Genomic DNA, 18175 nt, shown 5'->3' with positions numbered 1-18175 from the left:
ATAAACATTTCTGTGCCGTGTTTCTAAAGCACAGGAGTGCCACCGTCTACGTGTATACAGTAATAAAAAATGTATTGGCCGGGCATCGCACGACTGCCCCTCCCTCAGCTCCAAATCCACCCTTGTTGCTCTGGCTTTGTGATCCTGGGCTGCACCCTGCAAACACATCCCTTTTCCACTGGCTCACGTTAGGCTTTGTCATGCGGGAGCTGTTGGGATGCCATGAGGCTCAGCAGAGGAAGGGGTTTCTCGTCCTGGCCCCAGCGTGTCCTTCCCAGCAGGGCGTGGACACCACCACATGGGGGTTGCCTCCCAGCCGGTCGGTGAGCCCCCTGGAGTGCAGCTCTCCTGGGAATTGCTGTGCCCCCCGCGCCCCCCCCCCCCCGAACGCAGGTTCTCTGATCCCTGCTCTCTTCAGGGCTCTCTCGGGCCCTCGGTAGTTCACCCCATTACCAGATCGTAATTCCTCACAGTAAACTTTCCCTCTCAAATCACTCTGCCGCTGATGTTTCCTGACCAGAGTGAGCTGCTCACCCAGGCCTGGGCAGGGAAAGGCTTAGCAGGGCTGCTCGAGGGGACCTGCAGGGGCTTGGGTGGGTGCTGGCTGGTTTCTTAAGGAGCTTTCTTTCTGTGCACGTGTGGTCTGGTCGGAAAGTGGCTGGGCTCTCACACCAGAGACACAGGTTACACAGACACTCATTGCTTTAGCTTCAGGCGGGGCATGTGCTCTTCCCTTATCTCCGACCGACTTTGGCCCAGTCATTCCACCTCCGCTCCAGGACTCCCCCTTCTCTGCAGCTTTGGCAGGGAATGTGAGCACCGGAGAGCGGGTGCAGGGGGCGGAGCCATGGAGAGAGGGGCCGTGTGGCCGGCACAGGCTGTTCTGGGCTGCATGGGCCTTTAAAGGGAGCCGGGTGCATGGGGGGCGGGCAGAAGCCGGCAGGAGCCGGGCTCGGGAAGAGTGCACAGGCCACGGGCAGAAAGGGCTGGTGGGCGGAGCTCTGTACACCTGAGCTGGGGCTAAAGGATGAAGCGGCTCTCTAACCCCAGGCCCCCGCGGCCAGCCCTGTGCCGGCCAAGTGCAGGTTCCCCAGGGCTTGGGGAGCGGCCAGAGCGGAGAGGCGGCACAGTAAAGTCCAAGCTCCCGGCAAGGCCCACACCGGGGTCACCTGTGCCCACTGCGGGGCTGGGCTGGTCCAGGGCCACCCTCCCTCCCAACTGTAGAAAGAGCGGGAAGACGCAGAGCGGCCGCTGCTGGAGAGCCGACCGCGGGGGAGCCGGGGGCTGCCGCGTCCAGCCGTGCCGGTGAGTACTGACGCTTGGTGCTTGGTGAGGACCCGTAGGTACGGCCAAGTACCTGTAGGTACTGCCAGCTGCTGCGGGGTAGGCTGGGTGCTGCTGGGGACGTGTGGGGACTGCCAGGTACAGGTGGGCACTGCCCGCGGCCATTCGGGGGGGGGAGGGGCTTCCAGCATGATTTTAAAGGCAGCTCACTTGTCAGGATGCCAAGCTTGGTCCCAGTAGAAGCAGCTTCGTTCACCCCGTCAGGGACCCGGTGCTGTGCAGGCACCTGAGGCGTCAGCGCCCGGCATCGTGCATCTCCTCAAAGTGGTGCGTCTGAGCGTCACCCAGGGCATTTCAGACACTCTTCTCTGCACCAGATGCCACAGGGAGCACAGTTCTGGTGGACATTCCCCTGAAAGCAGGGGAGGTCAGTCCTTGTTCAAAAGTGCAGGGGAAGCCTTATGCCGCATTCCTGGGAGGCTGCCCCGGCTCACCACGGGGCACCAAAGGTTCTGAGAAGCCCTTCAACCAATACCATAAATCCTTTCGGTGCAGCAAACCTGTGTGAGTAAGAAAACTGTTAACCACCCAGTGGACCAGTGTTTCAGGGAACCCCAGTGAGAAGCCCTGGTTTGGACCATCTCCCTTTCTCAGGGGAGAACAAATCATTTCATATGTTTGGGGAAATTCTTTAGAAGACCGGGCAGTGGAGGGTGATAAGTAGATTCAAAAAGACAGTGGGCATGACGTCATCGGACTGACAGCTCCTTCCCCTGAGCTAGTGCCTTCCTCTAGTATATACAACCGTTCACAATGATTTCACCCATAAAGAGAGGGAGGAGGCAGAGAGAGAGGAGACGCTGTTGAGAAGGTGAGATTGCACGTCCTCGTGGAGAGACCTGATGGCCACGGGAGGGTCGACGGTTCTCTCAAGCCCCGTGTCTTCTCTGGCAACGTCTTCCTCAGGCCCCACCTGCCCGAGTCACACAGGTACCCACGCCAGTTACACAGTCTCGTGTACTCAGTGAGAACCTCACCGTTGCTCTCCCCTCCGCTGGGAAATCTTTCCTTTCCTCTAGTAAAATTCCACATTCAGATTGTTCTCAGGGACCAGAATCAAGTCGGATCTGCCCCCCAGGTCCCCACTCATCCAGCTGCCCCTACCGCTGCCCCGAGCCCAAGCCCTGCCCTCCAGCTGGCTGTCTGGCAGGTGGGGAGTCAGGACGTGTACACCCAGAACATCAACGCCAAGTTCATCACTGTGCAAGACAAAGGGAACTCTGGGGAGGCTGGAGGGAGGGTGCCCAGGTGAGCCCGGGATGAGGCGGCCTTGGGCTGGGCCTGGGCTGTGGCCCTTTGGAGATGGCCATTCCCAGCAGAGGGAAGAGGCCTAGCCTGAGGTGGAAGGAGGGTCCCGGGGAGGGGCGGGGGTGGGGAGCCCATGGCAGGGTGGCTGCCGGCTGGAGGACCAATGAAGTTGGAAAGGAGGTTGATGCCCTGGTGATGGTCAGCCGGGCTCAGAACCCACAGCCCCTAGGCTTCCGACCAGGGGGTGACCTGAGGCTGCCCCGGGTTACCCCCCTGGGTCACAGGTTCCTTAAGGTGCTGAGCCTGGTGGGGCGGTGCTCACAGAGCCCCAGCTCCTCCATGTGTCAGGGAAGGACCTTGGTATGGAGAGCGGCCGGTCCTAGCTACTCCTGGGGATGCCACCTTGGGCCGGGGCAAGCCAGCAGGGAGTTGGGGGTCCAGGGAAAACGGGGGGAGTTGGGAGGCTGGAGCAAGCCAGGGGGGAGTTGGGGGTCCAGGGAAACAGGTGAATTGAGTTGGGGGGGTCCGGGGAAACTGGGGGGAGTCGGGGCCCCAGCTCAGAGGTTCTGCGCGACCCATCTGGCCACCCTGCGTTTCCTGATGATGAGGTGAGCCAGCCGCAGACGAGGCTCTGAAGTGACCCCTTTGCCATTTCCTCGCAGGAGCGGCTCTTCCCAGCCGACGCAGGTTAGTTAATCTTGAATCATTTTGATACGGTCAGCGAAGTATTTCCACCTTTGGGATTTGGACGATTCGTAAAAGAGACAGAACTCCCCCCTCTATGAAGAAGAGCTGTGCTAAGCATTTGACTTATGGGGGCAAATCCAAACATACATAATTTTTCTGCTAAAATTGGGGATGGAGGAGGAACATACGTGACCTCAAAGTTGCTTTATTTTCTTCCTCAGGACAGACGTGTATTTGGCTTTTTAAAGTCTCTCTTTTAAACACTGATGGGAAATGTGTACGTAGATAAAGCTTCAATGAAAAGTTGAAAAGGGTCGGGGGTGCGGCATGGAAATAGCTCAGCCCCCAGCACTGAAGGTCGGGGGGTGCGGCATGGAAATAGCTCAGCCCCCAGCACTGAAGGTCGGGGGGTGCGGCATGGAAATAGCTCAGCCCCCAGCACTGAAGGTCGGGGGGTGCGGCATGGAAATAGCTCAGCCCCCAGCACTGAAGGTCGGGGGTGCGGCATGGAAATAGCTCAGCCCCCAGCACTGAAGGTCGGGGGGTGCGGCATGGAAATAGCTCAGCCCCCAGCACTGAAGGTCGGGGGGTGCGGCATGGAAATAGCTCAGCCCCCAGCACTGAAGGTCGGGGGGTGCGGCATGGAAATAGCTCAGCTCCCAGCACTAAAGGTCGGGGGGTGCGGCATGGAAATAGCTCAGCCCCCAGCACTAAAGGTCGGGGGGTGCGGCATGGAAATAACTCAGCTCCCAGCACTAAAGGTCGGGGGGTGCGGCATGGAAATAGCTCAGCCCCCAGCACTAAAGGTCGGGGGGTGCGGCATGGAAATAACTCAGCTCCCAGCACTAAAGGTCGGGGGGTGCGGCATGGAAATAGCTCAGCTCCCAGCACTGAAGGGAATTGACACAGCTTGTGGCGTACGCGCGCAGAGGTGTGCCACGCAGTCCTTAGAAAGGACCAGGGTGTTTACTAGAACCCCATAAACAGCGTCATGAAATAATGGTGAACACAAACATACGATACATAGCAGGATAGCCTGGGGCTCTTCAGTCCCTGTGCCGGGACCACGGCAGGTCCTCGGCGTGACCTCAGGGATGACCTTTCTAGTGGGGGCGGGGCACGACACGTGGCTGCGGCTGCCTGTCCCCTGCCGCCCTCAGCAGCTTGTGTGCGTTGACCCTCTCATCAAGGCTTCTCTTTAAGAAATGTGTCCCTCCCTGGGGGAAATGATTTTCAGCCCCTGCTGGCTGGCAGAAAAGCACTGGGCTTGCGGTGCAGAGACCCGAGCTCCAATGTCATGTGACTCGTGACATGGGCTGGGTCACTGCCCCAAGGAGCCTCTGTTCTGGTGTGGCAGTGGGAAATGGTGTTGAGTGCAGGGTCCCAGGGTAGGGACATGTCGCAACCATAGACTGAGGAGCCCCTTCGTGCTGACAGCAGCTTGAGGAATTGGGGGAGGGGCAGCTTGGAGATTCAGGAGACAGGAAGGGTGTCTCTGAGTGGGAGCAGAGGGGCAGATCCGGGCTGTGTCTGGTGCAGAGGGACAAAATGGGTCGAAGGTACCAGACAGAGGCTCATCGAACTGAACCACACTGGCAGCGGCGCTCTCCAGTGACGGCGTGGGGCCCAGGAAGCATGTGGACCTGCTGCTGGGAGTGTGGACTCGGGGATTCAACAAGGCAGAGCGGCCGTCTCTGTGGATTTGAAGTCCGTCCCTCCGGTGAGCATGGCAGGCCTCCAAGCCCTGGCCCTCGGGTTACCGTGATGACCCCGGAAACGGATGTGCAGGGAGGGGATAACTTGTGTCATCTCTGTGCACAGCACCTGCCACACGTGGATGGACGGTAGTGATGCTGTGTCCAGTCCTTAGAGGAAGAGAGACCATAGGCGAGGTGCGTCCTGGGAGGGGCGAGGGTCACAGGTGGCGAAGGGGTGAAGGTGAGTGTTGTCCCCCTTTACCTCTCCCTGCATGGGGCCCCGCACATTCCTCCTCCTGGCACAAGGCTACAGCGCACTCGCAAGCTGACAAGGGTTTTTGTGACCACCTAGAGGGGAGGGATAGGGAGGGTGGGAGGGAGACGCGAGAGGGCGGGGATATGGGGATATATGTATATGTATAGCTGATTCACTTTGTTATACAGCAGAAACTAACACACCATCGTAAAGCAATTATACTCCAATAAAGATGTTAAACAAAATAAAATCAAACAAACCCTGAAACTTCTTTTCCCCCCTCCTCCCTCCCAGCGGAAGAGCCCAGGGCCCTCGCTGAGTCCCTGCAGCCTCCTGCCCGCCCTCCACCTGCCACACGTTGTCTCCCATGCCTTCCTGTGCTTCTCCCCCATCCTCGCTCCCCAAGGGGGCGTCTTGGCCCTGGCCTGGCCTGTTGCTTTTCTGAGAGGATGTCAGAAATCTGGCCGCAGGTCCCGGCAGCCTCCCTTGTTGCCTGCCCTGCCGACGCCAGCATCCCTCCCCGTCGCGAACATCTGGCTGTATCTGCAGGGCTGAGTGCAGGCTAGCTTGCATTCCAGGCAACTACCGCCCCAGCCAGGATGGACCCCAGCCCCCAGTACTTGGCCTGACCCTGAAGTTTGGCTGTGGGAGACGCTGCTGCCCACATGCCCACCTCGCCCCATTTATCCCCATCCTGCACGGTTCCCATCCAATCAGACAGCTGCCCTCGACTCTCCAGAGCTGTTGCAGGGCGCCGGAGTCTGTTCAGGCCATGAGGTAATCGCTTGGACGGCAGCTCCAAGTTTGATGCTTGCCAGTATCGACCCTGCAAACAGGTCAGGACATTGCAAGGCTCCCTCGGGAAGCCATCCCTCTGCAGGAGGACTTCCCAGGAGCAAAGGGTGCGGTGGTGGGGGCCCTGCAGAGGGCCTGGGATAGGCCTGAGCTGCGACGGTCACTGGTTGCCCTCCGACGGGCCCCCCCGAGCATTCCGGGAGGGCGCTGGGCCTCAGGGCCTCGGACAGCTCCTGCTGCCCCTCCGGGGTGACCAGGCTGCCCCCGCACCCAGGCTCCCAGGAGGATGTGACCCCGAGCTGAATGGGCCCCCATGGTCGACAGCTTGACCCTCTAAGGGGAGGCGTGAGCGTCCATCGGAGATGAGTGAATCACCACACAGGAGAGGCCGGGGGCCAGATTCAAAACTGGACTGCATATGCCCCCCTGCACCACGTGGGGAGGGGTCAGAGCAGCAGGGCCATGTCTCCAAGTGTCTGTCCGAGCTCTTCCTGGGTCCTGCCTCTCCTAAGGGCACCCCCAGCCCACAAGGAGAAGAAACAGAGACTCAGAGAGACCACCGACCCAGGGATGCTTCCCCAACCAGCAGCCAGGTGAGGCGGGCAGGATGTGCTTCTGCTGTAGACAGGGTGGGGCTGGGGAGGGAGAGGAGGGCGCGCAGGTGGGCGAGGGGATGGAGAGGACAGTGCAGGTTTGGACACACAGCTGTCCTTCCTTGGGGACCCCCACACGGACCCCTCCCTGGGGACAAGCCACCTCCAAAGGCCCAGGATAGGGCTGGGGGACCTGAGGGACCCCTCGCTGTGGGTGCGGGTGAAGGCAGCGCTCACCCCTCCCACGGAAGCTGAGTGGCCTTTTGGGGATGCCCCCAACCCCCCCCCCCCCGCCAAGCTCCATGGGCTTTGATGCAAACATGCATGTCCTGCCGGGAAGGTCACAGCCTCACAGGCACACACGCGAAGTCACACACATGCACACGTGCATACGCGTGCAGTCACATAGGTGTGCACACACACACAGGTGCCCACGCATGTGTGCACTGCCACGGACAACCACATGCATGCACACGTGCTCACACGAGCACGCTCTTCAGAGCGCTACCCTTCCCGGAGAGCAAACCTTTTCAAGTCAGAGCCCCACGCCCACCCGTCCTCCCGCCTTCCCGCCTCCTCCCACTCTGATTTACCGGCCCCAAGGCGGCTCCCCGCAGAGTGTGAGGAAGCCCAGACTCCCCAGATTTCCTCGTGGATTTCACTTCCTTGCCAGAAAAGTTCAGGGTTGGGTCAGATGCTTCCCCGCGGCACCGTGAGCTGAGTGTTCCCAGCCCCCACCTATCCAGGTCTGGGCGTCCCTTTGGGGGAGGCACAGCCTACGAGGGGAGGGTCCCATTGCTGAGGGCAGTGATGACACACCCTGTGTGGTGGCCTCTGTGCAGTGCCACATCCCCTGCGTAGGTTGCAGTGGAGCCCCGGCAGACGCCGAGTGTGGTGGGCAGGGAAGGTGGGGGGCTGTCCATCGGTGAGTCATTCAGCAAACGTTTCTGGAGCCTCTTCTGTGTCAGCCCAGGCTGGATACTGGGCGTGAAGATGGACAGGACAGCATGGCCCTCACCTCGTGGGGCGTGAGGTCTCTGCCTGGACCGCCCGTGCTGGCCCCTGCCTGCCTTTCTCCACAGGGCGGCCGCCCGGGCTCTGTTCTTCCCGCAGCCGGTGGCTCCTTGGGCTGCACGTGTCATGAGGGCAGGCCCCGCGTCCGCCTCTGCACAGATGTTTGTGGCCCCCAGCACGCTCTGGTCTCAGCAAGCACTGCCGTTCCCAGTGGGAGACTTTTTCCCAGAAAAGTCGTCGGAGGTAGAATCTGAGAGCTCTTTGGTGACAGAGACGATCTCCAGCTGGTTGTGGGTCAGTTGGATTTTGCAGGTGAACTTGGTCAAGCACTATTTAGGGTCCAGCCCCAGCCCTGCCATCACCTCAGCTTAACACTGGTTGTTTTGAATGAACAACAATTTTTCTTATTAAAAAGCAAGATGCATTTATTGTTGAAATTTTAAGAAGCACGATTAGAAAAGCAAAGGAAAACACTCAAATACACTAATAAACTCGCCATGCAGAGGTAAACAATGGGAACTTAAAAATAATTTTTTCTTAATGGTAACTTTTTTTTTTTTTTTTTTTTGCGGTACGCGGGCTTCTCACACTTGTGGCCTCTCCCGTTGCGGAGCACAGGCTCCAGACGTGCAGGCTCAGCAGCCATGGCTCACGGGCCCAGCCGCTCCGCGGCATGTGGGATCTTTCCGGACCGCGGCACGAACCCGTGTCCCCTGCATCGGCAGGTGGCCTCCCAACCACTGCGCCACCCGGGAAGCCCGATGGTAACGTTTTGATGATTACACTTTCAAACTTTTGTCAACATGGAAATCACTAGCTATCCTGACACTCCCTCCATATCATATATTTCTGTAAAACTGACATTTTGTTGGATATTTAACCTGCTTCGTTTTTTTACTAATAGAAGCAAACTCCCTTGTAAGTGGATTGCAGTCCACGTCCTCCGTTATTTCCTTGAGTAATATTCTAGGTGTCGGCGTCACTGGGCTTCTGGTGCCCTTTTCTGTAAACGTCTGGGGTCGCACCAGATGCCCCCCAGCCTCGCATTCACGAGAGGAGGCTGGAACACCTTCGTAAGGTGGGAGGATTATTTTTCCTTATTTTTCAAGGGCTGAGGACTGTATTTCCACAATACACGGCTCATGGCCAAGGCCCTGGTGGGTGATACACCCAGGAAGAGAACCCCTGTCTCCCCAAGAGCAGAGGAAAGAGCGTCCCCTAGAGACAGTGGGCTGTGTCCACATGTCCACCGCCTCCTCCCCGAACCCCAGTGAAATGACGGAAGAGTGCTCGAAATAAGAGCCAGCCCATGGTTAGGCTGGGAAAATCTCCCCTCCCGGGGATGGAGAGGAATTTCTAGAAACAAGAGTGGATGGGACCCACCTGGAGAAGAATTGATCCAAGTTGACCAGCTGACGGTGCCTGGAAGGCAGCTTCTCCGTGAGGCCCAGGAGCCCCAGGAACTACTCCGCGGGGCCCCCCCTGAGCATGGGAGAAGCGGGGCTCAGCGGTCAGACCACACGGGCTGGAATATGGCACGTGGGGAGGCAGGGTGGGTGTGGGGTTTGCACCCCCGGGAGGGCCCTGAGGCTGAGAGCAGAGGGGAGCTGAGCCCCAGGGACTCGAGGGCCACCCACCAGCAGGAAGAGGTGGGCCCACCAGGGGCCGCCTCTCAGAGACCCTCTTTCTGCCTCCATCCCAGGGCCCTCCTCCTATGTCTCAAGGCCGGGGGACGCCCCTCCCTTCTGCCTAATCCGGGGCCCGGTCTCTTCTGGCCCTTGGACAGCTTTTCAGCTTAGACATGGTTTTCTCTGCCATCGATGGCTGTACTTTTTACAAGCTTATAGAAGTCCTCCAGGATTGCTAGTGCGCACAGAGACGTGTAGAGAACAACGGGCTGTGAGGACACGTGGGTGTCGGGCCCAGCTTGGCTCCCGCCCCGGCCCAGTGACTCATGGAGAGCATCGCTGGACCACCCGGAATCTGGTCTCGTCACCGAGGCGACAGCTTCCTGCCTGCCTCCGCGATCGCATGGGAGGGGCGAGGGGGGATGGAGGGGTGCGGCCCTGGGACCCCACCCGCTACCCTCCAGGACCCAGGGACTGACCTATGGTTTGGGGGTTCGTTCCTGCCGCCCACTTTCCTCTCTCTCCTGAAAATATTCCGAATGCAGATGTCCTACGTTTGTGTGCATGTCTAACAAATACAAAAAGCCAAACTTGGGAAGGAAAAACGTTTGAAATCCTACCACTTACAGTTCAAGTTTGACTTTTTCGTTCACAGACTTTGCTTGAAGCACGTCAGAACCACCAAATCAACCTAACATGTGTCGGCCGATGAGGTCACCCCAAAATAACCGAGTGTGCCCAGCGTTCACCGAGGGAGGCGGGGGGCGGGGCCGTGGAGACACCATCTACTTCCAGCCCGTTCCCTGGGTCAACAAGGGACCGTCACTCGTGGCCAGCCGACGGTGTTATGGGGGGTGGGGAGCACAGCCCTTGGTCCAGAGGCCCCAGTACTGCCCGCAGAGTCAGGAGCCCCGCTCCCCAGAGCCCCACAGCCGTGGCCATGAGCCGTTCACCCTGAGGTTGGACAAAACCAAGAGTAAGCCGTGGGTGCTTCGTCAGCTCTCGTTCTGGCCGTGATATTTCGGTCCCCAGGGGACTGGCGATTTTAAAATGCTGGGGGCTTCCCTGGTGGCGCAGTGGTTGAGAGTCCGCCTGCCGATGCAGGGGACACAGGTTCGTGCCCCGGTCCGGGAAGATCCCACGTGCCGCGGAGCGGCTGGGCCCGTGAGCCATGGCCACTGAGCCTGCGTGTCCGGAGCCTGTGCTCCGCAACGGGAGAGGCCACAACAGTGAGAGGCCCGCGTACCGCAAAAAAAAAAAAAAAAAAAACAGAACAAAAAAAAGTATGCTGGTCTTTCATCACATACGGTTTGAGAAACACTCGTTTGAAATACGGTAAATAATAACAGAATCAACCCCAGTAATAGTAACAGTATCACGTGCACTTGAGATGCCCATCTTTGGCAGAGCCTCTACCTCGGTGGGCATAGCGGGCGAAGAAATCCATCTAGCTCATTTCTCGTAGTGTCGTGGAGACGTTGCCCTGAATCAACTGATTCACCGGTAGATAACGCCCCCTCTTGGTTTTATCAATGATGATTTATAAAGACAAATTCGACACTTGGATAAAAAATAATTTTTACATTTCAAAGAACAAGATGACAAACCAGTAGACACGAGCTCTCGAGGGGTACTGGGCGCCTCCTGCCGGGGGCTCCCCTCTGCATGTTCTCCTGTGGTGGGGGTCAAGGCTTCCCTTCTAGGAAGGAGGTGCACTCGCTGTCTGCACCATCCTCCCCTCTTCCCCAAATCTTGTGGCAAAATGACTGTGGAAAGCTGTCAGGTTGGCGCTAAAATATTGGATGGTTTGGATAAGTTGTCTGAGCTGAGACCTGGGTGGCAGGACACTGCAGCCATGCACTGTGTGGGGAAGCGAGGTCCCCGCGGGGCATCTGGGCAGTGCAAGCAGACAAGGGGAGACCACTTAGGAGATGGGGGCAGACACACTGCTGATGGGGGAGGCTGGCTTGGACAAGGGCAATGGCGGAGATGGAGAGAAAATCTACTTCCAGAAATATTTATGCATCACTCCCCAGTTGTGCAACCCTGTGCCATGACTCTGGGGGGTACAAGATAATTACAAAATGCCATCCTTTCCCAAGAGTATTAGTCTTGTTTCTACGTTAAGTAATTTCTTTCCTTTCCCTCTTTCTTGTTTTAAACCCAAAGCCCAAGAACAATGAACTAAGACCTTAAGGTCTCTGTGGGTCATCCTGGAGGCTTCCAGGGAAAAGGGGCAAAGCTAGTTTCCCTTTTTGCTTTGACTGCTAGGAAGCTCAGAGCCAAATCTGCAACCTCCACCCTCACCCCCAGCAACTGTACAGGGACACAAAGTGTTCATTCTGGACTCTGTTTGGACTCTTGTCTTCATCCTTTTCTCTTATTTATTCCCTTCACCCCGATTTCACTCCCAGCATCCATGTTCTTGGCTTGTAGTGCCAATACAGTCCGGGGAGGGAGGTGGAGACATTGCTCAGGACCCCGTGGCGGCCAGGGTGCTCGATGCTTGAATCCTGTGGGTTGTCACCTAGGTTCGTCCAAATGGCAATTGTCACCAAGCCTGAAGGGCGCTGGGGGCAGGAAAATCCCGCCTTTTCTCTACTCCAGCAGCCATACCTGTGGCGGCCGGCGTGGGCCCCGAGGGGAGCCCCGCCCTGGGGGACCCTGTCTGGGCAGGGTTCCTCATCCTCCGTGGAGCAACCAGAGTTCAGAGCCGGGGCGCGGCCGCGCTGTCTTCTCTCAACCCCAAACCCATCCCGGCTGTCGGACAGGGTTGGGGAACCACCTCTGTGTCTGTGCACTGGGACAGGGCATATATATATATATTTTTTTTTTTTTTTTTTTTTTGCGGTACGCAGGCCTCTCACTGCTGTGGCCTCTCCCGTTGTGGAGCACAGGCTCTGGACGCACAGGCTCAGCGGCCATGGCTCACGGGCCCAACCGCTCTGTGGCACGTGGGATCCTCCCAGACCGGGGCACGAACCCGCGTCCCCTGCATCGGCAGGCGGACTCTCAACCACTGCGCCACCAGGGAAGCCCCGAGACAGGGCATATTGATGACTATGAGCTCTTGTCCCTCAGCTCGAACGGGGTCCTGAGGGGAAACCCAGCTCCGGGTGAGGGGACTTTCACCACCAGCGCAGTTTCATCAGAAAACTGATCGGGCCACCCAGAGCCCGCAGGAAGGATGCTCCGCCGCTTCCAGCCCTCGGAGATTGTGTGAGGGACAGACACCCTCATCTTTCCCCGTCACCAGGTCCAGCTTCACGGTCCCAGCAGTGCGTGGTGGCCGGCAGAGAGCATAGGCTGCCCGGGGTGTCCACAAAGCTGGCCTGCCCTTTAAAGCCTTTCGCCTCCGTGCGTCTATGCCTGGGAGACGGCCGTGTGCATGCACGAGTCTGTCCCTGACCCTGGGTGACGGGGCCTTCCCGCCTGCTCCGGCCCCACTGGTCCTGTGGCCACGGAACACGGCTGCAGCCTCAGCTACACAGGCTAATTCTTGGTCACAGGATCTGAGATGAGAACACATCCTGTAAGATTGTGAAGCTTCAGAGTATTTGCTTTCTTGTGTGTTATTTGGGAACTGGTTTTGTCTCACCCCCTAACTGAAGCTTTGTAAATGCCCAGGAATTCCTTGGGGTCTTGCTAAGATGCTGTGTCTGTGTGAGGTGTGGTCCCCAATCTCTTGCTGCAGACACACCTATTACAGCTATTAATCTCCACGCCCTGAGGGTACGTTATGTGAGAAGAAATGGGTCCTTAACTTTGGCACAAACCTATAACCTATCGAATAGGAAGAAACCCACGTCTCTAAGTTAATTGCTGGTCATAATATCTTATCTTAAGAATTACGTTTATGATCAACCCTTATAATCATCTCAGATAAATAGAGCAAGTTTTACACAAATAAATGGAGCCATTTCACGGAGACGTTTAATGACTTTTCTCCCTCGACGTTTCCACAGTGAGTCACGTGATGACAAACTGAGTCAAGAGGAATTTTGCTGAATCAGGGCTTTACCCAGATAATATTCATCATGATACAGACCCGTTAACACTCTCAGGCTTTCCCGAAACAAGAGTTTACAGGCAGTTGTAAAAGGTGGCCAGGAAACCCAGACCCCCTGATTGCAGCGTCATTCACCACCACATTCTGAAAGACCTGCTGGCTCCCCCACGGGTGTTGCTCAATACCTGCCCCTGCAGCACCCGGGCCTGCCTGCTCCACGGCCCAGCGGGGAGACGGCTCAGAGGGCCCGGAGCTGCTGCCCAGGGCAGCGTCCCAGCCAGGGTGGCCCACCACCTAGCGCCAGGCCCCCCAAGGGCACCGCCTCTCACAGCTGGCGTCCTGGCCGTGCGAGGTCTGCCCCGCAGTGTCCTGCCGTCGGGCAAGACAGAGGCTCTTCTCGTTGCCCTCTTTGACTTCGTCTCCCCGCAGATGGAGAGAGAGACAGGAGGGTTCTGTTGACCAGCTCTGCTCGGGAAACCTGCCGATTTCAGAGCCCCGCGCCGGCCAGGCCTTATCAGCTGATCTTCCACGAAGTGAGGTCCTCCGAGGTCTCCCGGCTCATCTGGAGGGGAGGGGGGAGGGGAAGGACACAGCAGCCTTACGCAGCTTCCTGTGCTTTTCATAAAAGAAAAACATCATCTCCATCTCCATCTGTTTTCTTTTTCAGATAAAATCTATTTTAGGACAGAAGTATGCGCTCCGCTTTACCACGCTCGCCTCCCCAGCGTTTGGACGTGGCCTCCTCTGTGGGTGGCTGCAGCTGCGGCCCGTCTGTCCCTCCAGCGCGCTCAGAGCCGGGCAGGGGGTCAGTCCCAGGGAGCGTGGCCCGCGCAGGCGAGCCCAGGAACGGTCATAAATAAAAGTGCGTGAGCCCTCACAGGTGGCCTGCGCTGTCCAGGGCCCCTGCCCCCAAATCCCCACGGACTCCGGGACCCCCGTGAGCTCCCAGGGCTTTGTCTGGACTGATGACTCCCCCAGCAGGGGTGTCCCACGGGGCAGCGCCCTGAGGCTGGGAGAGCACCGGGAGCTTCCGATGGGTACCACTTCCTGCACCAGCACATTCACCTCATGACTCCAGAGCAGAGGAGGTCAGGGGTCAGGGCCTCTGGTGAAACAGACTCTAACTCGCATCACTGTCTTAGGGCTTCTCAGCAAGAGCGATGGGGTCCCTGTAATTCCAGGCCTGAGGTCTGGTGGTTCTTCTGGACCACGATTCTCAGACAGAGGCTGGTCACACACGCAGAGCTTCAGGACGTGTTTGCCTACAGCTGAGGTGGTCACACGTCCCAGGGGGCTGGAAGAGAGCTCTGCGTGTGCCCACCCCGGGTGCTCTTCACTGGTGCACCAGGCCCTTTTCCCAGTTACACCATCCCGTCCCCACCACCACGGCCTTGGAGGATCATCGCGCAGCAAACCCTGTCTGCTGGGCTACCATGAACTGAAATCAACCGCAAGCCCTCTGGGTAGCGTGGCCTGAAATCCAGCTGCACTGAGTTGAGGGGCTGAAAGCAAATGTTAAGTCAACGCTGGCGATAGGAAGAAAACTATATAGCTAAATACATGAGAAAAGAAAAAAATTCTTCCAGCCCGTTTTTAGCAACAAGGACACACATTTTCTTAGGCAGTATATTAAGGCATTTCTGGGGTCTTCCCTGGAGGTCGTCAGCCCGCAGGAACACTGGTGTGGGAACAGGAGGGCTGGAGGCCCCGGGGCAAACCCTCCCGGGGAGGCCCCTCCGTCCATTTCTATTCTCGCCCGGAACACACGGAGCCTGACGGCGCCTCACTGAGTTCAAGGGTGATTCAAGGTGGTGTGTTTTGAAATATTGGCAGGACTTTTAGGGCACTAGGAAAAACCAGGAAAAGTAAAAATAACAAAGGGTTTAGACAACAAGTAAAAGTGGCCTGAGCTACCCAGAATAAGTGTCTCTCTCTGATAACGGAAAGAGCTGGAATGCCCCGCCCTGCAGCCCCCGCCAGGCCAGCCTGGGTCTTGGCCTCCGCACAGACACCCAGAGGGCCAGTCACGGGGTAGAAGTTCTCAGCATCATCAGTATGACCTTCCCCGGGGGTGAGAAGAGGATTTTCTCCTGTAGGAAACTGACTCAGTTCAGGACCCACTTCTAGGCCCCGGCGTCAGGAGCGCGTCAGCCCCGCCCCGGCCGCCATCGCCAGCACCTCCGGGTCTGTGTTTCCCCCCAAACTTGGCATTTCTCGACTTCTCAGCCTTGCGTGCAGCCCCACCACGCCCTGCCCAGCTCCCCACGCGGCCACCGCACGCAGTGAGGTCCTGCCGGCCAGGTGGCCCTCGGGGGTCCTGGCCGGCCGTGTCTGCACATGGTGAGGGTGCCAGGCCACCAGGCCACCAGGCCCAGCCCTCCTCGTCACCCCAGGAGAGTTTTCGTCTTCTAGGATGGCAGTTGGAACCAGATGCTTCTCCAAACGGGGGAAGGGCCACGGCAGGCCCTGGGTGCCGCGCCCCTGCTTTTGTCGGGGGTGGGGGGACCCTGCAGGGCCCAGGGCTGCCCTCAGGCGGGCCCAGGGGCACAGACTCCCAGGTGGGCACAGGCTTGCATGCGGTGGGGCCTGCGGCTCCGCCCTCAGGTGTCTTCTCCTGGCCTCTGGGCTCTGTCCCTCCCTGTCCCCTCACCGGTCCCAGTGTGTCCGGAGCCTCCCAGCTCCAAGCCGGCCCCATGATCGCGCCTGACTCAGCCCTCGGCTCTCCGTTGCCAAACTCTGCCGCTCGTCACTGTGAGGCAGGCTGGGGAAGTCACGGGGACAGGGCTGCCGGTCAGGGCATCGGAAGGCTGTCCTCAGGACGCGGAAGCGCGGTGTGCAGGACCTGCAGACTCCGGGCCAGCGGCAGGAGGCAGCCCCCAGAGACAGCAAGCAAGCTCCTCACGCAGCCCAGCCTGAGCCCCTTGCTCGTCGCCCCCCGCCCCCAGCCTCCTCTCTGCCTGCTGGCCCAGAGCCCGCTTGCCCACATCAGCAACTCTCAGTGCCCCTGCCTTCCCCAGCCAACGGCCCTCCAACCACCCCTTCCTTTGGGAATCATGGGCGAGGGCTTGCCCGGTGCCCACCAAGGTAAGGCACACTCACCGTCCTCCAGGAAGTCGTTTCTCAAAGAGAAATGAGCAAATAATTGCAGAGGCTGAGCGACTGCCAAGGTAATGCCACGTGAGCAGGGAAACCTATCATTTGGAGCAGTGCTGCCCACAGACCCCTCTGTGTCCTGTCCCTGCAGCGTCCAGTGTGGCCGCCACTAGCCACATGCCGTGGGGGGCTGAGATGTGGCCTGTGGGACCGAGGAACTGGGTCTTCCATTTAGTGTCACTCCAGTTAATTTGGATTTAAATTAAATAGCCTCATGTAGCCAGTGGCCACCATATGGGACAAAGCAAGCCCTAGGGGATCCGCGGACAATGCCACCAAAACATCAGAATCAAGACGTTTTCAAATACGAGATTAAGAAGTGAACAGCTGTTAAGATGCTGGGAATGCTGCTACTGGAGAGCGCAGCGTCCCTCCTGCCCACACTGCCGGGGTGACCTCACTGAGAGGAAACCTGTCAGATGGGGGTGCCGCTGCGGGAGTAGGCCTTTGCCCCAGACAGGCAAAACCTTCCAGCCAGTGATTAAAGACGGAGCCCCAAACCACTCCAAGGAAGCACCGCACACCTAGAATTTGGAAACCTAAGCACAGACATTCACCCCAATATTACGAAGGGTGTGCGACCATGCCCCGGCCCATCTGGGTGACCTGAAGGTCGAGGAGACCAGATCGAGAGCTGAGAGCTGCCTTCCCTTCATCCTGGCCACGCTGCTCCAGGAGGTCCAAGGTGCGGATCACAGAGGTTTGAGACTGCAGGGTTCAGGAATGCACATCACAGGGGTTTGGGATGCAAGGTGCAGGGTGTGGGCACCATTTGGGGCAGGGAGGCATTTATTTAACGAGTAAATGCTTGGTTAACGTCTCCCGGAAGCACTGTTCTGAATAGAATGACTTTGTCAATAAACTTTCATCACCGTCCCCACTTCCTGAAGAGGCGCCACAGCACAGAGGACGAGATCGAGGCCCCTGGGCTCAGAGGTTTCGCCAGGGGCCAGTGTAACCTTGGGCTGTGCTTCCAAAGCCTCACCTGTGAAATGGAGTGGTGACGGTGACACCTGCTCCAGGGCAGGGACAGCACAGGACGAGGGGGTGCTGGCCAGCTCCCCGAGCGTGGTGCACAGGGCTGGGGTGGGGAAGGTCTCCATGAGCCTCCTGTGCCGTGGTGTTTCTACACTGGGGTGCTGCTGAGTCAACAGCAAAGGAAGGGGGTGGTCCCCACGTCTGGATGAGGGGTGCTGCACTGCCAGCAGAGGCCCCCGGGGAGGGGCTCCCTCCCCTGCGAGCCTCCACATCTCCCTGGGTGGACTGCGGTGGGGATGAGCTTCCCCTGGGGAGTGAGGCCTGGGCTGTGAGCCCAGCACCTGGGTTTGGAAGCGCCAGACCCTTGTGCTGCAGCACCTCGCATGTGTTCCCTGCTTCCTGGGTAAGGGGTCCCGGCTGGGCAGCCTCCTGGGACCCGGGCCACTTGAGGATGGACTCAGAGCCGGTGAGCCTGAGGTCCAGCTTGGAACATGACACTTGAGCCGTAAGCATCTCATTCTTAATATGGGCTTTCTTCCTCCTGGAAAGACCCAAGTGGTCTTGGTCCCCACCTTGAACTCTGACAGACTCCCCAGGAACACGAAGTCCCCCGTCACCATGAAAAGTGAGACTGGATCTTCTAATTAACTTCTGTAAGCATTCACTCAGCGTTCACTTGACAGAGTCTAGAAAAACTGCAACAGAGGTTATGTTCCGATGTTGATCTTACGGAGTCTTCTTTTATAGTTATTTTCATTGAGGTATAATTTTTG

This window comes from Globicephala melas, chromosome 7 (assembly GCF_963455315.2).
Source record: "Globicephala melas chromosome 7, mGloMel1.2, whole genome shotgun sequence".
In the NCBI taxonomy this organism is placed as follows: Eukaryota; Metazoa; Chordata; class Mammalia; order Artiodactyla; family Delphinidae; genus Globicephala; species Globicephala melas.
Note: the sequence above shows the minus strand (reverse complement) of the source record.